The following is a 26,185-nucleotide window of genomic DNA, read 5'->3' as shown; positions in this document are numbered from 1 at the left end:
ATAACTGCTACACCTGATGTTACACTGTGGTAACTGCTACACCTGATGCTCACTGTGATAACTCCTATACCTGATGCTCGCTGTGATAACTGCTACACCTGTTACACTGTGATAACTGCTACACCTGATGTTACACTGTGATAACTGCTACACCTGATGCTCACTGTGATAACTGCTACACCTGATGTTACACTGTGATAACTGCTACAGGGCCTTCTGCCTTCTAGCAGAAGGCCCTGGGGTCTAGCTTCTAATTTGGTCGCAGATCTACTTAGAAATCCATTTTCAAGGTGGACTTTCTAAGAAAAGCTGGACATTTTGAGGAAATGCCGGCCCACTCCGAAGCTAGCAAGCCTGTCCCAGCTGGGACAAGGGTTCGTCCGCCACTTTCAGGTCAGCAACTACGAGCGATACCCTTGGCTTACAGGCTCCGAGGAGCAAATTGTGTTGCTGAGAATGCCTGGTGTTGGCAACTGAACGACTGTGTTTGGAGCGGAGTCAGTGGTTAGAGTGTTTGGTGACTTGTTGAATTCTTTTAATTGGGTTTCTTGCTTTTGTGATGTCATTCATTCTCGTAACATGAGATACCTGTCTGCGATGCAACGTCCTGTTATACTGCCTTTCTGTATAATACTGATGGTTTCCATAGCCGTGACATCATAATGATGGTATTAAGAGGTGGTTTGATTCAGGTAGGACGCCACTGAAGGCGTCAGGTGGGTGTAAAATGAACGGCCCGCCACTGAATTAACACAGTGACTGTGGACAATAGGCTAAAAACAAGTAACGGATGCATGGTAAATAATAAATAGTATTTACAAAATCATTTCTATAGCAATGACAACATTAAAGACGTGTATGTGATTAGCTTAGCTCCCTCCAAGGTTTAAAATAGATTTTGTACTCTGAAATGATTGCAGACTAAGTATCTGATGCACGATAAATAATGCAAAATGTATTAGACCAAGTAAAACAAGTATCATAACGTTGCAGCTATAGGCTGATTAACATATTATTAACATTCTCATTTCAACAGCAATGACAAAATTGAAGATCTTAAAATAGATTTTGTTTAGATTATCTTTGAACCCCCTCGGTCGGCCTGATGCCCAAAACCTCCAACCCTCTAGGGGTCGCTTTAAAGCTCTAAACGCTGTATTGGATCAAGGAAGGAATAAACACCTCCTGTACAGGCCTACCCGGAAGACGAAGGGAGGATCCAATAGCAGGAGGGGGTCTGATTGTATACGGAAGTTTTGCAACACTTGAATTTTCCCCGCGATGGAGTAAAGTCACTCACCAGTTGCTGTTCTCTTTGCGGGGGACCTGTGGTGCTTCAGCGAATTAGCACTGGAACAGGATTTTTCAGATGACTTGATGGCTGGGGTTATCCGGAGCGCTTTAGTCAACGCATCTGCAAGTTGAAAACAACATTTTAAACAATATATAGAAGACGTACCTATACGCGTCTGAATGACAACGATTTCACTTACCGTTCTTTTCGCTGAATGACCGGTAGAAACAGGGCCCAGGGTCCTCATGGAGATTTCTGTCTGAACGAAAGGCTTCCGGCGTAGCGAAAGATTGGACCTAGGACGTGGCTCGGCTTGGACGAGACGGTCAGAGTTAGCCAGCAAATCTGTAAGTTGAAAGAAACAAAAATGAGTCGCAACCGAAACTGATGTTTTACTCTGACAATATTTTTAAAAAAGAATAGAAGGCTCACCAATATCCGACTGTGTAAATTTAATGTTTTCAAATTCATCAGACGTCACTTTTTACAAAAGAAAAAGTGTGCTACTCTATGTATTCTCGTATATCTAAATAATATATATATGTATATATATGTGTGTGTGTGTGTATATATGTATATGTGTATATATATGTGTGTGTGTATGTATGTATATGTATATATATATATATATATATGTGTGTGTGTGTGTGTGTGTATATATGATTTACCGGGAAATGTAGGATCTTGGCCATTGAAGTCTTTTTCTGTAGACACGTGGACGCTGGACATGTTCCGATCGTAGCTTCTGCCTGTTGTAACTCCACACACCGTGCGTCTCACTTTTTAAACGTTTCCCTCAGAATGTTGCGGTCCGTAAATCATTCACATCTAGGAGCTGTTTTGTTTTTATTTAGACGACATGATGACTGCGTGCCTGTTTTTCTTGGAGCTATCTTTCTCACAATCAGGGACTCTCTCAAATCTCGACTCATTGACATCCTTTATGATACCCACAAGTGCTTGTTTGGAATCTAGTTGGTTAATTTAGGTGTTGCTTTTATTACACATAATGGTGTGCTGTCTGTAAGACTGAGCAATAATTTATTTAGACTACATGATGACTGCATACCTGTTTTCTTTGGAGGTATCCTTCTCACAATCAGGGTCTGCTAACCCCATTTGAACGGGCTTGACATCCTTTATGATACCCACAAGTGTCTGTTTGGAGTCTAGTGAGTTAATTTAGGTGTTGCCTTTATTACATACAACGGTGTGTTGTCTTTAATAATGGGTACTTCATGTCTGTTAACCCATTTGAACGGGGGACTTGACTAGTTGACATCTTAAAGGTCAAGGGACTGTCTGGAAGGAAAGAGCTGAGGAAGTGGAGGTCAAAAGGTCAAGGAGGCGTGGTACCTGTCAAGTTTGACGAGTTGTCCCTACCTTACCTCTCTATCAGTTCTTCTCATCCCCTTTCAAAGCACTGGACAGCTTCCTAATGATAATTCAATTCAATTCAATTCAATTTTATTTGTATAGCCCAATATCACAACAGAGTGTCTCATAGTGCTTTACAAAGTTCACTGAAATAAACAAGTGTAAGCGAACAAACAATCTAATAAAGAGTCCAGCAGTCGATGAGGCCAGTGGATCAGTCCGATGGATCAGTCCGAGGCATCACCTGCCCTTTATGACCCTCCTTCTTCGGGAAGGAAAAACTCAAAAAACCCAGTGGGAAAAGAGAAACCTCCGGGAGCACCACAGTGAAGGAGAGATCCAGCTCCCAAGGACGGACAGGCTGTAGCCTTGGACAGACGCACATCCATTGGCTGGTGGAGAACCACATCAGCGGGGCCAGGACCAGGATCCATAGGAACCAGGGAACCACATCAGCAGAACCAGGACCAGGATCCACAGGAACCAGAGAACCACATCGGCGGGACCGGGACCAGGACCCACAGGAACCAGAGAACCACATCAGCAGGGCCAGGGCCAGGACCAGGATCCACAGGATCCACAGGAACCTGAGAGATGAGAAAGCACAGAAACGCTCCGGGGAAGATAGCAAGTTAGAGGCAGACATTTGACTGACATGAGACATAACGATGGAGAGGAAGAGGAGGAGAGAGAATAGAGGAGCTCAGTGCACCATAGGAGTCCCCCGGCAGTCTGAGCCTATAGCAGCATAACTAGGGGCTGGTCTAAGGCCTGATCCAGCCCTTAAATATATGCTTTGTCAAAAAGGAAGGTTTTTAGTCTACTCTTAAATGTAGAGAGGGTGTCTGCCCCCCGAACCCAAACTGGAAGGAGATTCCACAGGAGAGGAGCCTGATAGCTGAAAGCTCTGCCTCCTGAACTACTTTTGGAGACTTTAGGAACCACCAGTAGACCTACATTCTGGGAGCGCAGTGCTCTAGTGGGGTAGTACGGTACTATAAGATCTTTAAGATATGATGGGGCCTGACCCTTAAGAGCCTTGTAGGTGAGGAGAAGGATTTTAAACTCTATTCTAGATTTTACTGGAAGCCAATGAAGAGAAGCCAGTACAGGAGAAATGTGGTCTCTTCTTTTAGTTCTCGTCAGAACACGAGCAGCAGCGTTCTGGACCAACTGGAGAGTCTTTAACGACTTATTGGGGCAGCCTGATAGTAAGGAGTTACAATAGTCCAACCTAGAAGTGACAAATGCATGGACAAATTTTTCTGCATCATCAGTGGATATGATGGGCCTGATTTTGGCAATATTACGTAGATGGAAAAAGGCAGTTCTAGAAATCTGTTTAATGTGGGAGTTAAAGGACAAATCCTGATCAAATAAGACTCCCAGATTCCTCACAGTGGAGCTGGAGGCCAGATTAATGCCGTCCAGAGCAGTTAAGGTAGTGGAAAAGCTGTCTCTGAGGTGTCTGGGGCCGAGCAAAATAACTTCAGTTTTATCTGAATTTAGCAGCAGAAAGTTGCTGCTCATCCAGGACTTTATGTCCTTAAGGCAGATTTGAAGTTTAACCAACTGATTGTCTTCATCTGGCTTTATTGATAAATATAATTGTGTATCATCTGCATAACAGTGGAAATGAATGGAGTGCTTCCTGATAATATTACCAAGAGGAAGCATATATAAGATAAAGAGTATTGGTCCAAGCACTGAGCCTTGTGGAACTCCATGTCTAACCTTAGTGTGGACAGAGGATTCGTTATTAATATGTACAAACTGAAATCGATCTAATAAATAGGACTTAAACCAGCTTAATGCAGTTCCTTTTATACCAATGAACTGTTCCAGTCTCTGTAACAGGATGTGATGGTCGATGGTGTCGAAAGCGGCACTCAGGTCTAACAAGACCAGGACAGAGAGAAGTCCTCTGTCTGATGCCATAAGGAGGTCGTTTGTAACCTTCACCAGTGCTGTCTCTGTGCTGTGGTTCGCTCTAAAACCTGACTGAAAATCCTCAAATAGACTATTAGAGTTTAGAAAATTACACAGCTGATTAGCTACAACTTTCTCCAGGATCTTGGAGAGAAAGGGAAGGTTGGATATAGGTCTATAGTTAGCTAACACACCTGAATCAAGAGTAGGCTTTTTCAGGAGAGGTTTAATTACTGCTACTTTAAAGGACTGCGGTACATAGCCTGTTAGTAGAGACTGATTTGTCATATCCAGTAAGGACGTGTTAATTAGGGGCAGGACCTCTTTAAGGAGTCCAGTAGGAATGGGGTCTAGGAGACATGTTGACGATCTAGATGAGGAGATTATTGAGGTCAATTCAGCAAGATCAATTGGAGAAAAACAGTCCAAGTACACATCAGGTCTAACAGCTGTTTCTATGGTTCCTAGGTTTGAGGTTGGACCAGACCCTGTTAAGGGCAGGAGGTGCTGAATTTTGTCCCTAATAGTTAGGATTTTATCATTAAAGAAGCTCATGAAGTAGTTACTGCTGAGCTCTAAGGGAACACAAGGATCAATAGAGTTCTGGCTCCTTGTCAGCCTGGCTATTGTGCTAAAAAGGAATCTAGGGTTGCTTTTATTTTCTTCTATTAATGAGGAGTAGTAGGCGGCTCTGGCATTACAGAGGGCCTTTCTATAGGTTTTAAGACTATCTTGCCAGATTAAACGGGATTCTTCCACTTTGGTGGCCCGCCATGTCCTTTCTAGCCTTCGTGAGTGTTGCTTAAGCTCACGTGTGTGGGAGTTATACCAGGTAGCTTGTCTCTTTTCTTTAATTCTCTTCTTTTTTAGAGGGGCAATAGAGTCTAGTGCCATTCGCAGTGAACCTGCAGCACTATCAACCAGATAATCAATTTGGGAGGGGCTAAGATTAGCATGGGGGTCATCCACAGCACAGGGACACAGTGGCTGAAATACTGAAGGAATCACCTCCTTAAATATGGCAACAGCACTATCAGATAAGGATCTAGTGAGGACCTCTCTGTCATATAGAGCATAGTCCTGTAGCAAGAAATCAAATGTTATCAGGTAATGGTCTGATAAAATAGAGTTATGTGGAAAGACTGTTAACTGTTCAATTTCAACACCATAAGCCAAAACAAGGTCAAGAGTGTGGTTAAAACAGTGAGTTGGTTCATTTACACTCTGGGAGAAGCCAATTGAGTCCAGTAGTGAGACAAAAGCAGTGCTAAGACTATCATTATCATTATCCACATGAATATTAAAGTCACCTACTATAATCACTTTGTCCACACTAATAATGAGTCCTGACTGGCCTCCCGTGGTACAAACCAGGTAAATGGTAAATGGTCTGTATTTGTATAGCACCTTTGTAGTCATTTCGACTACTCAAAGAGCTTTTCCATCACATCCTCATTCACCCATTCACACATCATTCATTCAGGAGGAATCTAAGTTGGAGGAGAGTGTTCTTTCACACACTGAAGCTGCTTCAGGAGCAGGTTGTTGTTCAGTGTCTTGCCCAAGGACACTTCAACATGCTGACTCATAGCCAGGGATCAAACCACCAACCTTCTGATTGAGGGACGACACACTCGTCCCACTCTACCTCTGAGCCACAGCTACCCACAGGTCTTGACAGCACAATGCTACAGGCTGCTTATGAAGAGGAATAGATACGCAACCTGTCCAAGGTGTTTTCCTTGCTTTCACAACGTGCTGAGATATGGATCTATACATCAACAGAGTCTGGCCAAACAGATGTTAAAAGGACCACGCCTGGGATTTTCCATGCTTTAGTTAGTTGCAAATCTCATCACCAACACTGTTGTTCAAGTACAAAGGATAGTGGAAATTGATGAACTATACTATATTGACAAAATTCATTCATTTCATCTTGCAGAACACAAGAGTTGCCACCTTGATCCATTAGTTTGTCAGTGTTAATGAATGTAGTCTGGTGTGTGTGCAGAGAGCGATATAACGGCTGTTTGTGGTTAAACCAAAAGGATCTTCCAGGTCTCTCTCTGTAGGGATCCTTTCCATAATGCTGTCACACACTTAGAATAACACTCTGAGCCTGTCAGTGGCTCAAACAAGCACTTTTAGTGGACCTACTGTGATCAGGTGCAGTTGTGCAGCACCATTTGGTGGCTGCTGGCTGAGGTGATCTACTGGACCAGTTCCAACACTTTCAGTACCATCTCAGGGTCAGGGTATTATATAGGTGTGAACTAGATATGGGAGCAGCTTGCACAGGTTTTGTGTTTGCTGTGAAAAGTAGGGCAGCTGGAATGAGCTGACTTCCACAACTAATTCAAAGTTCCATTGTGGTCCATAGCTTGCTGGTCCAAAACCACTGCCAGCTGATTAATGCAGTGTTTTCTTTTCCAATCCCTTGCCCCATTTTCTTTCTTTATTTCATTTCTCTTTATTTCCCCAAGGCAATCAGTGTTTCATCTGCTGCCAGATTCCATGTTGCTTTCTAGAAACATATTTTTTCAATGAAAAAGACCAAAGAAAATCGGCACCTGAAGCAACAACTCATTCAAATAAGCAAGACACAACATCACCTCCACTGTACAGACCACATCAGAGCAATGTGTGGTGTGTATGATAGAGGAATGCTGTCATTATCCACAATGAATTCAGTGACTACCATCTGACACATGGAAGTGTTTGACATTTTTAGTGCTTTTATCATGTTTCCAGCTGAGCCATTGTGGTAAAAATACAAGCACATATGTGTAAAAAATGGAAACTATGATTTGGCATCATATATTGGCTTTTGCGGTGTGTGAGCTATTGCTGAGGAGAAATATCGATGGAGTATTAAATTGCATATAAACCCATGATCGAGGCTACTAGAGTCTGTTAAATCTGACTACAGGTCAAATAGTTTATTAGGATTAGCATGAGCTGCATCTCTCCACTGATAATACTGATGGTTCAAGTTGCTTTAATACATTTCTCTGTCTCCTCTCCATGACTGTGTTGTTCTTTTCTCTCCCACTCCTCTCTCCTGATTATTCTCTGTTTGACCAGTGTTTTACAACACATAATGGCCATGTCCTTACTGTTGTAGATTTATTTTCTCTGAGACGTCAAAGGCACTTAACATTTGTTGTATTTGGTCTTCTTGTCTAGCTTTTGTAATTTGGTTCTAATTTCAGGCAGCAATATGTTTAAAATCATGTGGAGAGAGTGAACACATGCTAGCTTTTCCTTTAACACTCCATTTTGTTCATCTTGATGTTAAAAACAAATCAGTAATTTTACACAAGTGATGGTGGTGTGGTTTGTGTTATTGTGGGACTTTGGTGTGAGTTAGTTCAGGTCCAACACAATATCTGTGTAACACACAATAACAAACAAACTAACTGATGGAAGCAGCAGCAGACCAGCAGCTCCTGTGTTCTGTGTCTCCTAGACCCCATTCCTACTGGGCTACTTAATTAAGTCCTGCCCTTAATTAACAGTCCTCACTGGATATGATCGATCAGTCTTTACTATCAGGCTACGTACCACAGTCCTTCAAAGTAGCAGTAATTAAATCTCTTCTGAAAAAGTCCACTCTTGACTCAGGTGTATTAGCTAACTATAGACCTTTATCCAACCTTCCATTTTTCTACAAGATCCTGGATAAAGTAGTCGCCAATCAGCTGTGTAATTTTATAAATTCCAACAGTCTATTCGAGGACTTTCAGTCAGGTTTTAGAGCGAACCATAGCACAGAGACAGCACTGGTGAAGGTTACAAACGACCTTATGGCATCAGACAGAGGACTTCTCTCTATACTGGGCTTGTTAGACCTGAGTGCTGCTTTTGATACCATTGACCATCACATCCTATTACAGAGACTGGAACAGTTCATTGGCATAAAAGGAACTGCATTAAGCTGGTTTAAGTCCTATTTATTAGATCGACGTCAGTTTGTACATGTTAACAATGAATCCTCTGTCCACACTAAGGTTAGACATGGAATTCCACAAGGTTCAGTGCTTGGACCAATACTATTTACCTTATGTGGCATGAGGAGCTCAGGCAACCTTAATCTAAAGTCACCATGAACTTAGCCACGCAGGTCAGATACCACTGGGCAGGACGTGTTTTCAAAAATCAATTTTATTAATAAACTTAATCATAAGAAAATAAACCAAAATCACACACCAGATCAAACACGCGATAAAATGGGCAGAAAAATATAAAACCACAGGGCTGGGCTTACCATGCGGCAGGATAACCAAGAAGGAAGAAGGGGTCCCTCAAATGAATCACCCGTGACACTGCAAATACACACGCACACAAAATCAAAAAAAGGAGGGAGGGGACCGTGAAGAACGCACCACCACCAGGAAGTAACTGCCGCAGTCAGCCCACAGCACCTGAAAGCAGCAGAAACACACAGATTGATACAACGTGCCCATAAACATAACAAAAACTGGTGTGGACTAAACAAAGAAATCCCAAAGAAACAATGATTTAATAACTAAAAAAACAGTAAATGAAGCAAAATAAATTCATGTAAATATACAAACAAATCAAATTAACACAATACAAATGAAACCAAAATACCAAACAAATTACTAAATCTATCATTAGACAATCAAACGAAAAAAGAACAACTTAAGTTGTTAAGATCTTCTTCATAAGGCCCGTGTCACGAGGCGTGGACAGCCATGCATTTCCAGACGGTGCGTGACACCATTAGCCTTATCTTACAAAACGGGACAGTCAGCCGCTGAACCAAAGCAGAGTCCTCTCTGCGCTGACCCCACGCCGCAACGGAACCAAAAACAAAACAAAGAGAAACCAGAAGAATACAAAAATAACCAGAACCAAAACAGCAGTGTAGTCCAGGGAGTGATGATAGCAGCGGGCAGGCAGTTGCTCCAAGCAGCGCAGCAAATCCCCAAGCCCCCGGAGGATATGGGCCTCGATGGTTGGCTCAACCGCACAGCCTAAAAGTTACGCTCTATGTTAGCAAAGTAAACGGCAGACAAAAGGGCAGGCAGACAACATGGAATTTACATACCGGAGCAAGCAAGTGGCCGTACACAGTGGTGTGCCAGTGAATCTCTCGCTCTCTCTCTCCTGCCCCGGCCGTCAGCCGCGCTGAAAGGAGCGGAGATCTTGTGATTCCCACACACGCTAACGTGCAACCGAAAGAAAGAAAGATGGCAGGGTACTCACCTGGGGGGAAACTCAGGGTGCCCAAATGGGAAACACCAACACACGGTGCACGCACCAAACAAAGGGGCTGCCACGCCACACAGCGCTGCCACGCCGCACCAGTCACCACGGGAGTCAGCAAAGAGCGGAAGAGACCTGTACTGCCGCCACAGCCCTGAACTTAAAAGTTCCCCTGGCACCGCCCTGCAATCAATACCTGCGCCACACCTGGCACCGCCCCGCCATCAGTACCTGCACCGCTGGCACAGTGCCCAGCCGTCACAGTGCCCAGCAGTGGCAAAAAGGGGGAACAACACCCGGCCACATCTATATATGCTTCCTCTGGGTAATATTATCAGGAAGCACTCCATTAATTTCCACTGTTATGCATATGATACCCAATTATACTTATCAATAAAGCCAGATGAATCCAATCAGTTGACTAAACTTCAAGTCTGCCTTAAGGACATAAAGTCCTGGATGAGCAGCAACTTTCTGCTGCTAAGATAAAACTGAAGTTATTCTGCTCGGCCCCAAACACCTTAGAGCAGTGGTCGGCAACTAGCGGCCCGCGGGCCAAAATTGGCCCGCCGCCAATAATACCTGGCCCGCCAGGTGAAATTGATTTTTAAAAAATGTTTAAAAATATATATAAAGTAATATAAAAGTAATTGGCCTGACTCAGACCACTGATAATGACTCCATGCACAGCATCCGACAGTGCGTCTATGCGCCGGGAAGCTGACCTCGCAGAGAGAGGCACTTGTTTCACCGAGGCAATCACGCCATCCATTGATTTATCAGTAGCCAGCTCCTCCAAAACAGCCACCATCACTTCTTTAAAAACTTCTGCATCAGGGAATGGTTTGTTGTGCCGGGTGAGAACCCATGCTGCTTTAAGGGACGCACTTGTCACTTTTTGCTGCGCTGTGAGTCCTCAAACCAAGATCTTGCTGCTGTGCGCATATCCAGCTGTTAGTGCGCTAAGTTTCTGCTTCCGCGCCTCTGTCTGGAGTGGATAAGCTTCTTTGAAGTTTCCATGCTTTGTTTCGTGGTGCCTTCGGATATTATATTCCTTGCAAACTGCAACAACCTCATTGCAGATGAGACAGACTGGCTTGGAATTTATAAAATCAGGTAGGATGAATGCATACTTTTCTTTCCACTCTTCTTTGTACGTCCTACCTTCACTATCAACTTTTCTTTTCATTGCTTTTGACAGTGACTTTTTTTCTTGTCTCACACAACGTTATCTCAGCATAAAAACAATAACAGCATCAGGATGTCACGCGAGAATAGGCTGCTTTACTAATGGATAGCCAAATAATTATGTCCTTAAAATGATTAATACGTCAGTTAGGCTCGGAGAGGTGTTTATTACTTAAAATTGTAATTATTTAACCGTTAAGTCTTAAAGACTGTGTGTGGGAGTGATTAAGTGATTAAAGACAGCAGCCTTATTATCGCCAGGTTACTGTCTGTTTCATAACGCAGCAGTGTGGAGCCAAAGCAGTAACAGGTAATAACAGCCTGTAGCAAATTAATTAATTTTAAATAAATAACTTTATTCAATTACGTTGTTGTACAAGATAAAATAGTGTAGATGAGAAAAAAAAAAGTTTTTTTAGTAGGAAAGACAGGTTTGCCTGTCGAAGATGTCATTTTGGCCCGCCATTGAGTTGGTCAGAAAAAATTTGGCCCTAGGCCAAACATAGTTGCTGACCCCTGCCTTAGAGACACCTTTTCTGACAACATACAGTGCTGTGAAAAACCGACAGACAGATTTCTTCTGTTTTTGCTTTATTGTCACACTTACATGTTTCAGATCATCAAACCAATTTCAATATCAGACAAAGATAACCTGAGTAAACACAAAAAGCAGTTTTTAAATGATGATTTCATTTATTAAGGGAAAAACGCTATCCAAACTAACCTGGCCCTATGTGAAAAAGTAATTGCCCCCTCCTTGTTAAATCATGAATTAACTGTGATTAACCACATTTTTGAAAGCTGAGTTCAATTTCACTTGCCACACCCAGGCCTGATTACTGCCAGAGCTGTAGAGTCAAGAAATCACTTCAATAGACAACATGAAGTAGGCTAAAAGATCTCAAAATGCAACACTTCATGCCCCGATCTACAGCAATTCAAGAACAGACAAGAAACAAAGTCATTGACATCTATCAGTCTGGAAATAGTTACAAAGCCATTTCTAAGGCTTTGGGACTCCAGCGAACAACAGTGAGAGCCATTATACCCGAATGGAGAAAACATGGAGCAGTGGTGAACCTTCCCAGGACTACCGGCCTACCAAAATTACTCCAAGAGTGCATCAACGTCTCATCCAGGAGGTCACAAAAGAACCCCAAACAACATGTAGAGCACTGCAGGCCTCACTTGCCTCAATTAAGGTCAGTGTCCATGATTCAACAATAAGAAAGAGACTGGGCAAAAATGGCCTCCATGGGAGAGTTCCAAGGTGAAAACCACTGTTGTGCTTTGACAAGTGGTAATGTTCAATTTGGCTATCAGAAATAATTAATAATTATCAAAGATAATTAATAATTATTAAAATAAATGAACTTTGATTAAAGTCCACCTCGATTGGGGCACCACCTTGAAAAACGAGGAAAAGACAGCCGTTTTAATTGATTTAGTCTCATAAAAATACTAAACTATCAATTTGGAATTATGTTTTATAATTAATTTAATAATTACTACGAAAATTACCACATTGATAGCTAGCTGAAGGATTTTGGAGTTCTTGACAGTGTAGAGGTTGGCAGTGTTCACCCTTGTACAACATTAAAGGAGACAGCAGGTATTCAAACATTTATTAAAACAGAGCAAAACGTAGGGACATCATTTGTTACTCTACTCTTATTAAGGTGAAGGACTTGTACTTTGGTTGTAAGTACAGCTGAAGCAGAGTAGGTATTAAAGACATCTGCTGTTACAGAAACAAAATCAATCAAACAATCTAACTAAGTCTCTATGACTGAACTAACACATAATAAGAGTGTGTGTGTGTGTGTGTGTGTGTGTGTGTGTGTGTGTGTGTGTGTGTGTGATAAGGCTGAGGAATGTGAGATGGTTCCCACAAAGGTGGGGGAGAGAGACCAAATGGTGATGGCCAGACCCCCTGGGGTGTGGGGCAAAGGAGACAAAGGAAGCTAAGTGCTGTTAGCTTAGCTTTGTCCCTCAGTGGCCTGTTGCAGACTGTGTGTGTGAGAGAGATAAAGTTGCCAGGTTAAGACAGGATGGTTTGTTCACACAGACACAGGGTCTACAAACTAACTAACATCAACTAAACTTAATGGCTGCACAGTAACTACAACACATCACACTAATCAAACTCAATGAACATTAAAGCAAGTCAATACATTAACAGGGGTAAACCATGTATGCAGTAATGCTATGCTAATTATGCCCAGTTAGAGTTTGTTACCAGTCCTTAAAAGGGGAGACGAAGTGTCCTTGAGGATGCTGCTTTCTCAGCCTGTTGCTGGAGGAAAGGTGTGGTTCTTGTCCGTTGCTGTGTGGTTGCAGGCTGGAGGAACCTGGTCGCTCCTTTGTTCCTGTTAGTTAGCAGCTCTGTGCTCCTGTTGTTGGTTCTGGTTATCAGCTGGCAGACTCTGGGTCGTGCCTGCTGGCGCTGATCTGCTTACTTCAGGCAGGACCTTGTGTCGCTACCATGAAGGAGGTGGCTTTTCTGGTACAGACCACACTGAGGCAGAGCTTAGCTGAGTTGAGCTTCTCTCCTCTTCAGGAGAGGTGTCCGGAAAAGAGCGGGGAGATGTCTCTCCTCCAGGAGAGGCATCAGAAAGAGAGAGTTAGTGGTCTCTCCTCTTCAGGAGAGACGTCCGGAAAAGAGAAAAGATGTGGGGGTGAACTGGTTTTGTTGGCCTGAGGTCGTAAAATCATGTGTCCCCTCTGGCCAATGGTGACTATGGAGCTGGGTGCGGGGGTGATTTCACACCTATCTGTGTAACTGGGGGACATTGGGGAAAGGAGTCCAATAGTTTTACAGACAAAGAAACATGCGGTTTCACTATGTGCTATTCACTGTATAGTGAAGCACAACACCACTGCTGACCAAAAAGAACACAAAGGCACATCTCACACTTGCTAAAAAACATCTTGATGAACCTCCACACTTTTGGGAAAATATTCTGTGGACTGACGAGACAAAAGTGGAACTTTTTGGAAGGTGTGTGTCCCGTTACATCTGGCATAAAACTAACACAGCATTTGGGAAAAAGAACATCGTACCGACAGTCAAACATGGTGGTGGTAGTGTGATGGTCTGGGGCTGCTTTGTTGCTTCAGGACCTGGACAACTTGCCGTAATTGATGGAACCATGAATTCTGCTCTCTACTAGAAAATCCTGAAGGAGAATGTCCGGCCATCAGTTCATGACCTTAAGCACAAGCGCACTTGGGTTATGCAGCAGGACAATGATCCGAAGCACACCAGCAAGTCCACCTCAGAATAGCTCGAAAAAAACCAAATGAAGGTTTTGGAGTGGCCTAGTCAAAGTCCAGACTTAAATCCAATTGAGATGCTGTGGCATGATCTTAAACAGGCCGTTCATGCTCGAAAACCCTCCAATGTGGCTGAATTAAGACAATTCTGCAAAGAAGAGTGGGCCAAAATTCCCCTACAGCGATGTGAAAGACTCATCGCCAATTATTGCAAACGCTTGATTGCAGTTGTTGCCGCCAAGGGTGGCACAATCAGTTTAGGGGGCAATTACTTTTTCACATAGGGCCAGGTTGGTTTGGATAGCTTTTTTCCCTTAATAAATGAAATCATCATTTAAAAACTGCTTTTTGTGTTTACTCAGGTCATCTTTGTCTGATATTGAAATTGGTTTGATGATCTGAAACATGTAAGTGTGACAAAAAAGTAAAAACAGAAGAAATCTGTAAGGGGGCAAATACTTTTTCACAGCACTGTATATACTCTGGATAGCATTACTCTGGCCTCCAGCTCCACTGTGAGGAATCTGGGAGTCTTATTTGATCAAGATTTGTCCTTTAACTCCCACATTAAACAGATTTCTAGAACTGCCTTTTTCCATCTACTTAATATTGCTAAAATCTTGTCTATAGATGATGCAGAAAAATTTGTCCATGCATTTATCACTTCTAGGTTGGACTATTGTAACTCCTTACTATCAGGCTGCCCCAATAGGTCGTTAAAGACTCTCCAGCTGGTCCAGAACGCTGCTGCTCGTGTTCTGACGAGAACTAAGAGAAGAGACCGTATTTCTCCTGTACTGGCTTCTCTTCATTGGCTTCCAGTAAAATCTAGAATAGAGTTTAAAATCCTTCTCACCTACAAGGTTCTTAAGGGTCAGGCTCCATCATATCTTAAAGAACTCATAGTACCGTACTACCCCACTAGAGCATTGTGCTCCCAGAATGCAGGCCTACTGGTGGTTCCTAAAGTCCTCTAAAGTAGTGATGGAGCCAGAGCTTTCAGCTATCAGGCTCCTCTCCTGTGGAACCTCCTTCCAGTTTGGGTTCAGGGGGCAGACACCCTCTCTACATTTAAGAGTAGACTAAAAACCTTCCTTTGTGATGAAGCTTATAGTTTAGGAATCCTGGTCCTGGTCCTGTAGTGTAAAAAGACAAGTGTTGTGCTAAAAGAAATTAAGTTTGCACACTGGAACTATTGGAATAATGGAGTAAACACTGGAACAGCTACATATATGCTGGAGGATGATATGTTGATTGTAGTTTTAGTGATCATTCTGACTATGACTTATACTCTTCACCATGGTTTGAATACATATACTCCTCACTATGATTTTGCATGTACTCATCACTGGATCGAAGTATAACTGTGTGTATCCCTCACTCATTGACCCACACTGTCACACATGTCTGCTTCATGCACAACAAGTGCACTTATAGTAAAACACTATGATTTTTTAAAAAAAAGGCAACAGAGGGGAGCTAAGAAATAAGGGTGTAATAAGAAGAGAGAACTTAGAATAAAAAATAAGAATAAGGTAAGTGTAAAAGATATTGGTGTAAAGCTTATACAGCATGACATATAAAAAAAGGAAAGATGCTCGTGCCAGTGCAGGTGGCTGGAAAGTCCCTACAATCCCAACTTTAAGGACTACATCATTTAGGCCCCACACCTGGCCAATGAATATAATGGTGTAATGTTACAATACAACTTGATTGGTCATTTTGATGCTGTGATGAAAGGAAAACAGGTGGAGCCCCATGGGAATATAAGCTGATGTATTGCCCGAGAGAGCTATGAACTCTCTGACTGTACGTACTGTGCAGATCAATTGTTCTCCCTTTGCTGCTGGCATTAAAGGATTGTTTGCTGCTCTGAACTCTGACTCCTGAAGACTGTTTGAGTCTAACAGCTGAGATTGGTTTGCCTGATTATTTTTGACTCAAGTTCTGATCTATTAGCCAAAGTTTTCTTGACCCATTGCGCATTGATAAGACAACTATAAATCTGGCCTAGTGGCTTAGAACCCTGGTTCTTTGCCACGTCAGTCCTGCTGCTGTGGTTCTCTGGTTCCTGTGGATCCTGGTCCTGGTTCTCCTGCTGTGGTTCTCTGGCTTCATGAATCACTACTGCGGATCGTCAGCCACTTGTCATGTTTTTCAATGCTACCATAGTGCTAATTTATTAGTCACACTCCTATTGTTAGTGCTATAGTTGCTGTTAGTATATTAGTTGCTGTTTGTTTTCTCTCTCTCTCTCTCTCTCTCTCTCTGTCTAACTTCCACCTAACACGGACCCCGACAGAAAGCCGCCCACATTTAGCCTGGGTCTGTTCAAAGGTTTCTTCCTGTTAAAGGGGAGTTCTTCCTGCCACTGTTTCCTAATATAATATCTGATGATGCTCATGTGGGGATTCTTGAATCCTTAATGTTGAATTCCTGAATCGTTGGGTCTCTCTCTAATTAAAGAGTTTGGTCTAGACCTCCTCTTTATGGAAAGTCTTGAGATAACACTGTTATGAATTGGCACTATATAAATAAAGAGTGATTGATTGATTGATTGATATTTACTGAGTGGCTGAACAGAGGAATTAGAATAACATGGCTGCACGACCAATGCTTGTACAATTTATTTGCCTTATTGTTATTCATTTTTTTCTATTATTTATTGTTTTTATTATATGTGTGCCATCACACACTCTGTAAACATGACATGAGCCTTTTCCACCGTTCTGTTCATGCAGGACTGCATGAAGGACTGCTCTCCGTCTCTCTCTCAGGGTGCCTGAGTGTGGACATGCATGCGGTCAAGTGTACAGATAATATTGGATTTTAAAATACAGAAGCACATAGTGGCTCAGGAGGCAGGAGAGTTTTCAGAAAATCCAACAAACTTACTGTGAATTCAGTGGACATGGTCTTTACCTCCTGGTGCTTTCACATGTGATAAGAGCCCTCCGTGTCTCCAGCCCTGACTTTTCCAAGGGTAATTTTACCTCTCATAGAAAATGCTGTATAACAAACCCCTGACAGGCCTTCAGCACCACAGCGACACATCGCCAGCACAGTAGAACACACAAGAGAATGTAGAGAACACTACAGAGCACCAGCAAACAGTAAAAGACATTAGAGACCACCAGATATATTGGAGAACATTAGAGAAAACCAGAGAACACCTGTTCTCATGCTGTTATTATTCATATATGAACTATTGTCATGTTTTTCAGTGTTACCATATTTCTAATTATTAGTCACATGCCTAGTGTCAGTACTATAGTTGTTTGTTTATAGTAGTTTGTTTTGTCTCTTTCGGTTCTTGGCGCGCTATATAAATAAAGATTGATTGACTGATTGATTGAGAGAGCATTAGAGAAAACCAGAGAACACTTGATGATACCAGAGAAGATTAGAAAACACCAAGACACATTAGAGAACACCAGAGAACATTGTAGAATATCAATGAACATTAAAGAGCATTAGAAACCAACTGAGAACATTAGATACAACCAGAGAACATTAGAGAATGCCAGAGAACACTTCAGAACACCAGAGAATATTAGAGAACATATGAGAACATTGAAGGACACCAGAGAAAGCTAGACAATAAAGAACATTACAGAATGCCACAGAACAATAGAGAACTTAAGACAATTCCAGAAATTGCCAGAGAACATTAGAGAATGCCAGAGAACACAAGAGAATATTAGAGCACACTGAAGGACACCAGAGAACATTAGAGAACATCAGAGAACACTTCAGGATAAAAGAGACCATTAAAGAACATTAGACAACACAAGAAATTGCCAGAGAAAATTACAGAATGCCAGGGAACGCCGGAGAACACTAAAGAACATTAGAGGACATTAGAGAACATTAAAGAAGAGGAGAGTAAATTCAGGCAGGAAGAACCTCCAACATCTCCTACATATAGGTCTTAAAACTCGTAAACCTGGGCTTTAAATGAGTGAATTCAGTAGTTGTTATGAGACTATTAGGCAATGTTTTTCATTTTGAAATTCCTTTTCAGATAATTCAGTTTAGTGGACTACATGGGAAACAATGCTGTAAGCTTCATAATCAGTCGTGAGTAGAAATGACCAAAAACAATGTTTTTTAAAAGAGAAAAGTAGACACCTCAGCAACTTCAGGCTAAAAGACGAGATAATTCAAACCTCCCATCCTGTCGCACTCTCTCATTCTCTCTGTATGTTGCACAGCCCAAACAAATGCAGTGTCTCTATCTCCCTCTCTCTCACTGGCTAGGCTATTAATCTTAATATGATTGGAAATTTCCCCGACAAAACTCCAGGGACTCTTGCAGCCAGACCGGCTGCGAACGAGATGAAACTTCAACTTGTTTCAACACTCCAGGCACTCGAACATCAACAGCGCTGTCACCACTCATAATATATCCAACTACACAGCCATCCCATCTTCCTCAAAATCAGGATCAAAAGCAGTCAACCCCACTCCCTCCACACAAACACACACAAATACACATACACACCAAACCCTCCCTTTTTAAATTGTATTTCAAGTGAGATAAATTACTGTCAAAATAAGTGGGAAGCTATGATGAAATGTTAGGTAAGACCCGGCAGAAAATTCTAGAGGCATGATTATGTTCAGCCTCGCCAGACACTTTGAAAAGCCTCCAAATGAGAAACATCACAGCGCTTTCACTAATTTGAATGCAAAATAAGTGACGCTGCTGACACTTGAAACCACAAATACAGAGAGAGAGATCCAGCATTCTGACAGTTACTGACACAGATACTGTATATATATTCATCTATTTGCTAACAAATTACACAATGCCACAGTCTGATGAATGGTCATCAGGAGAAATATTTTCGCTCTTTAGCTTTCAGGCTTGGTCAGTGGTTTCAGCCATGCTCCTACTCTTTTCAGCAGCTTTCAGTTGCTTTTGTGTACTGAACCTTTACATGCTTCTCTTTGTGCTCTGTAAATTTTCATGACTCTTGAATGTGCAGCCAAGCCGACAATTGAAGCACTTATTGATTCAAAGAGATAAACTATTTATGGCTATGTGTTGCCTCAGCTGGACAGGATACAGTAGTGGTCAGCGCAGCTGTCATGCTGTGATACAATGGACTGCAAGATTTTGCTCTCTGATTCAGCGTTTTTCATGCAGTGCAACTGAAATGCAGTCATACATGAATCCTTCAACATGTTTATTGCTTTTCCTAATAGGTTAGGATTTGCTACACTGCAAGACAGACTGGAATGTTACTAGTGCATGTTGTTAACGTCAATAGGGCCGTGAGTGTTCAGGGTACACAACATATTCTGCTAGGATCCCCAAACACAAGTATGAACCTGTAAATGAGCTGAATGTCTCCTTGAAATATTCTTTCATATGCATGTTCTTCTCCCCTGTGCGAAATGGGCTGATGGACCTGTTTAACTATATGTGCAGTGCATCCGGAAAGTATTCACACCCCTTCACTTTTTCCACATTTTGTTATGTTACAGCCTTATTCCAAAATTGATTAAATTCTTTTTTTTCTTCTCATCAATCTACACACAATACCCCATAATGACAAAGTGAAAAAAGTTTTTCTGGATGTACTGTAGACTGTATATCTATATGTCACCACCTGTTGTGTGAAACAGGGGGCTGCTAGTTGTAAGACTAAGCATACATTTGATTCATATAGTACTGTAGCCAGGTGGAACTGCTGTGGCGGGGGCAGTTGTTTTGGCTGGACCTGTAACCTGTGGCACGGCAGTGATATGCTGATAAGGGGCACCTGCTGGCTTTGTCTCCTCAGTGGTGGTGTTTTGAATAAGCTGGTAGCATTGGCTGACTGAATTGCGCTGCATGGGGGCCTAGTCGGTGTCAAGCGTGACAATGCGGAATGCTGAGCGGCGTTAACAGTGGCTGGACTAGGGGATGTGGTTGCTTCATTGTGAGTATGGTATTTGGAGTCGAATAATGTTGTGGCATCTGTTGTTGGGGTGGTTAGGGCATGTAAATAACTCAATTTGTTCATAGGAGAGCCCAGTGTTTGGGAGTCATCTTTACCTTCCTGAGCTGGTGGAACGTACTGACGCTTTGCACGTTATACATACAGTATGTGGTTGGAGGGGAGCGGTTTAATTGTATAATTAGTTTGTATGTCATAGTTCAAATATTGTCTATGTATTGTCAAGCTTTCTGATATTTTTGTGTTGTGTATGTATGCATGTATGGGCCACTGCCTTGGCGGTTTGTCCCTGTATTGCTGTTCGCATCGTGTTTTAAGCTGTTCAAATTATATTTTTGCATAATAAAGATTTAGACTCTTTTAATACATTGCTACCTTCAGCTTTTCTGTGCCTTTATGGTGTATTGAACCTGCTTGTGGTGGCCTTTGGGTGCCACAGTAGTAGCCCATGTGATGTTTTGAACTGTGATGTGATGTGTGAACAGACAAAATGCACCTCCCGCAACAGTATCCCCAATGTAAGGCTTCTGGATGCCATGATGTCCTATGACTGAGGAGTTATTGATGATTCCAGGTCAGGTAATAAGTTTGACTGGGAACCACTGAAGTTAGTATAGTTTTCATTTAACAGCACTGATGTGTAGATGTTGTCCACTGAGAGTGTGACAGAATAGATACATGAAATGTTATGTGAAATCTTCTGTTTTTATGCATGTATTACTCTGGCTTTGATGATTGGCCCTCTTAGATCTGATGTGGTAAAATGTCCATAGCACAAAAATAAAAACTGAGTTCAGTAACTCTACATCTCTTTTAATTATAAAATGTTGTAGCTTGCTTTTATCTTGCTGAAGTGTAAACCTCTAAATATTTGTCACTCCAACTCACTTTTGATGCAAAACTTCAAAACTCCACATTATGTTCAATAATGATTTTTTCATTCAAAGCTGGCATTTTTCCTATGTTTGTGCAAGGAAACTCCTGTTTGTTTGTGGTGGAGCTAAGGTTGGGGAGCTGAAACTACTCATTACAGTTTTACATAAAGTGTGCACACTACTTCCTAGTGTGGCACTGGTGAGGTGAGCTGTGTGTTGAAGAATCGTCCATGTAAATAATTCTTTGGTAATATGTGGCCGTTTCTATGCAGCAGCATTGATTAAATCTCACAGCACGGTCACTTCTAATACTAATGTCAGTGTGCTATCAAGTTGCCTGGGCTTGTGATTAAAGAACTGAACTTGTTTTGCCAATAATGTTGAACCACATAGCTAAATATGAGCAAAATTTGAGTTTCTGATTAAAAATGCTGCAAAGGAATTGTTGCTGGGTGGAAATCAAGTGAGTGGGAGTGCAGGTTAATTGGTGACTTTAAATTGCCCGTAGGTGAGAGTGAGTGTAAATGGTTGTCTGTGTCTATGTGTCTGCCCTGCAATTGACTGGCGACTAGTCCAGGGTGTCGAGTCAGCTGGGATTGGCTCCTGCCCCCCCCCCCCCCCCCCCCCCCGACCCTGAAGGACAAGCAGTATAGACGATAGATGGATCTTAATAAGAGCTCCAATAGTAATTCAAAGGCTTACTTTTTAAATGGAATATTGTTGGGAATTTTATTATTACTTCTGATCACTACTTATAAAAGGCCCATTATACAGTACTGAGCCTCAAACTTGTACTAACTGCACTAAATATATGTAACAGAGTAAGTATTAACAACATCATATATAACCAATTACAGAACACTGGATTTGAATTAACACTATTAATGTATTGATTAACGTTACCACAAACTGTATAACCTTTATTTGAACTAACTACATGATCTGTGAGTGAACTAATAACACTATATAACCAACCATTAGAATCATTTGTGTTGCTAACATTGGAAGCTCAGTTCTTACTGACAATGTATGCTCTATGTTAATCAGCAGGGAGAGACTTATTAATGCAATGCACCGCCACAGGGAAGAGCCATACCCCATAGTTGCTAAAGAGGGGAACAAGCACTGGCCCCAGGTTCTGAAGGGTCAGACACATGACGATCAGGTGGGACATTTATGGCAAGAAAGCACAAGCACGCTTACATGCACTACAATACACACCTCATAAACCACATCTCGCACCATATACTGGGAGCTCCAAGGGCAAGGTTGGTGGACTCCATTGTAAGAAGTTCTCACATGATAGGGAAAGGTCATTAGGGAGGATACTTCGTTCACAGGTACGGCTACTGGTCGAGGTCGTGATGCCCAGAGGCTGGGACCAGCCTGTGCACCAACGAAGGGAGGGCCAAGTCTAAACCGCGGTTACTCCCCAACTAGACAACCAATCAAAAATAATTGTATTCTTGCTGAAATGTATATACTGTTACTGCACATGTGTTTCGGGGCTCACTCTTTGACCTGTTGGCTACAGACTAACAGCTTGCTGACTGTGGTTTTCAGAGCTCAGACTGAGTCCTTGATCAAGCTCAATACTTATTCACACAGAAAATAAAACACCTTAAATGAGAGAAGTTGCCTGTCCTTCATCGAAAAAAACGAACGCGCTGACAATATCTACTGTGCCGTGCTAGCTAGCTAACTACCAAGCTAACTATTTCACTGGCTATCAATCAATCTTTATTTTTTATAGTGCCAATTCATAACAAATGCTATCTTTGTATTCCTTCTTTTTGCCTTTTCATTATTTAGTTCAACCCCACCCCCTGTGAAAGACAGACATGCTAGCTCTCTCTCATTGACACACACACACACACACACACACACACGCACATACACGGTCATTTCAAATTTCATGTTAATTATGCCTCAGTTCCTTCAGCTGAACCTCTGGTGCTCCTTATGTGGTCGATGTGCATTCACATGTGTGTGTGCATGTGTAACATGAGTAGTAAAGCTGAACCCAGAGCCAATTAAGTATTGCTATGTCAGCAGCAGCAGAGCTTCCAGGCCTGTTGAACAGTGTGGGGTAATAAGCACTGCACAGCCATGGGTTCTACCCCTGCCTCCATTTCTGCAAGGTGTCAACTATGTTAATGTATTTCCTCCCCTAATGAAGGCAGAATACGCACCCACTGCATTGAAATGTCACAGTTTGAGTGCCCAAATGAGCACCTTATTAGGACTGATGTGTAGTAAAATGATGCATTAAGGATTTGTGAAGGCCACCACATGCTGTTTAATTAGAAGAGCTGTGAGTGCACTGAGGGGAGAACACAATCCTGTCATGAAACTAAAGGATTGCATTGCTTGTTGACACTTTTTCTCTTTGACATAATTTCACCTCTACTATTGTGTGTTAAAGTTGCAGAGGGTGGACAAAATTCAATTAAATACTGTAGATTCCTGTGTTTTCTGTACAGACAATTAACTAGACCTTGAAATCTAAACCATAGGTTTTAGTGGGCTATGCCTGCAAGAGTATTTCATTAAGCTTATTAGGTCATATCCCAGTTCTTTTTTTCATGTGTGACTCTATTCATGAAAACAGCAATGCTCAAAGTCTGGTCTTGGCCAACAGGAAATTCACCCTTGTTCAGTTCGGAAAGTTCATGCCATGAACACCCATACCTTGTCTCCATTCCAGGAGTAACAGAGACATACAAATAAAGGCAGACAGTTCATAGAATCAGATACCATAGAAGGATCTTGTCTACAAAGCAATCCGATTTATTCATTCATTAGGCATAAGGTAAGCGTGAAGGCTTACAGACACAGAGGGATCACTGTACAGTCTTATTTAATTATACAAGTGAGAGAGCAGAGATCAGTTTCCAGACTCTGAGGAATGCAGTATGATAGGCCTGTACCTTGGGAGATTCTACATGAGGTCTGGAAGTCGGCCCTGGAGTCAGGAACATATGCTGGTTGATCCAAAGCCAAATGCTCCATTGCTGCATTTTTGCCAGTTGGAAGTATCTCAGTGTTACAGAGCAGGGAGTCATCTGCTGGCTCATACTGGTTTGAAAGTCAACCCTAGGGAATGAAAATGAGCTGGTAAACCAGATGCCAAACATGATATGTCTCAGCTGTCTTTCACACCACTGATTCACTGAGTTCTTTCTTATGCCATCTCTGTGGAAAATGGGTAGTAAGATGAAAATGTTTCAGCGTAGCCCAGGTCCCCAATCTAAGTTTTAATGCCTGGTTTTAGTGCTTGTGATCCAAAACTCAGTTTAATGATTTGGCATACTCTTTTATCCAAAATGATGTTTTTTTGTACCAGCAAATACACACAAACTGACAGGGACATCAAAGAGCCAAAGCACCACCCCAACAGTAACAGCTGATCCTCTCTTGTCTACAAACACCCCATTTTGCTGTCCAGTTAGTTCTTAAAGAACCAGTGAAGAGTTACTGCTGTTATCCAGTTGTTGAAGCTCTCTGGACCGTAGTGATCATGTGAACAGACACTGACATCTGTAGTCCAGAGGTCTATATGGAACTGAACGTGTTCTAATCATCAGGGTTATATGTGATGAAGGGTTCTTTGTGAGGAACCCCTAAGCTGTTGGACCTCCTCCCTGCATGTCGGAAATCGGAGGCATTCAACTATTTCTTTAACCTTGCAAAACTGACAATCCGCCTGTGTTAGTCAGTGATTGGCATAGTGCGTGGAGGTGAGAAAGTAATCAAGGTTTGAACCTCTCTCTCAAGGTCTCTTTTTAAGTTCTTCACATATCACCTCTTGCTTTCATGTGTACCATAACAAGTGCCTTCTAGGAGAGAAAGTGCAAAACTTGGCTTGTAAAGTGAAAATTACATGATGCTTGCACATGTGGGAATTCTTGAATCCTTAATTTTGAATTCCTGAATCGTTGGGTCTCTCTCTAATTAAAGAGTTTGGGCTAGACCTGCTCTTTATGTAAAGAGTCTTGAGATAACGCTGTTGTGAATTGGCACTATATAAATAAAGATTGATTGATTGATTGATTGACATGATGGGTTTTGGTTCCTACGGTCACACCAGAGATGTTTTTGGCCTAAACAATTGGGTACTTGGCCCGATGATGGGGTGCTTGTCATGAGCCAGAGGGGCATTTTGGGGGGCCCTGGGATGACAGCAGGAGTTAGTCTTGCCCAGAGGTATTTGGTACCCACAAGTAACCCTCTGATGTGACATTAGGCTAGGCTTAGGACAAATATGGTGGTTAAAGAAAAAACCAAAGGTCAAGGGAATGCAAGGCGAGGAAAGCGTGAGATGGTTTATTGTTTTGAAGAAAAAATTCACTTTGAGGCTGTTTGAATGCTGCCTCTGAAGGCAGAGAGAGGTACTATAGAGGACGGTGAGTAAACTACAATGGAACCCCTCCATATGCAATAAATATCTTGTCAACACTGGGGAAATTACATTTATTTTGCTGTTTGTTTTCAAGTGGCAAACTCAGTATCAGCAAGATGCCATCGATCTTGGCTCTGGATGGACTCTTGGCAAAGGAAATGCATGCTTTAATGTGTATGTCGTAGCTTTTTGCCCAACAAAGCAGAACCTGGGTTGTTTTTCCTGCCTAGTCCAAATATTCAGGTCTTACATTTAAATTGAAAATGGGACACCTGATTCTTCACAATAAGCAGTATCATGACTCTGACGGTGGGCACCTGGTGACTGAGCCACATGGTGCCTCTCACACCACCAAGCTTCACCCAGCTGCTTGGCTGGAGACAGCTGGTTGTCTCATGTGGGAGTAATGTTCACAGGGAATAGCTTGTGAATTTAATCCTGCTTAATTCTGCTCCATCTTTTATTTATAAAAGCTTCAATTCCATTACATAATTGTCCTCAGATATAGGGAGCTCAGGAGAACAATGGTAAATAGTAAATAATGTGTTGTTGGCTATGTTGATACATAAGTATAGTCTTATCTATCTACATATAGCTTTAGATTTTGCTTTTTTCATAAAGTTCAAGGACATTAAGAACAGTAATGGCAAACTGCTGATGTGTG

Source organism: Pempheris klunzingeri, chromosome 9 (assembly GCF_042242105.1).
Source record: "Pempheris klunzingeri isolate RE-2024b chromosome 9, fPemKlu1.hap1, whole genome shotgun sequence".
NCBI lineage: Eukaryota > Metazoa > Chordata > Actinopteri > Acropomatiformes > Pempheridae > Pempheris > Pempheris klunzingeri.
Note: the sequence above shows the minus strand (reverse complement) of the source record.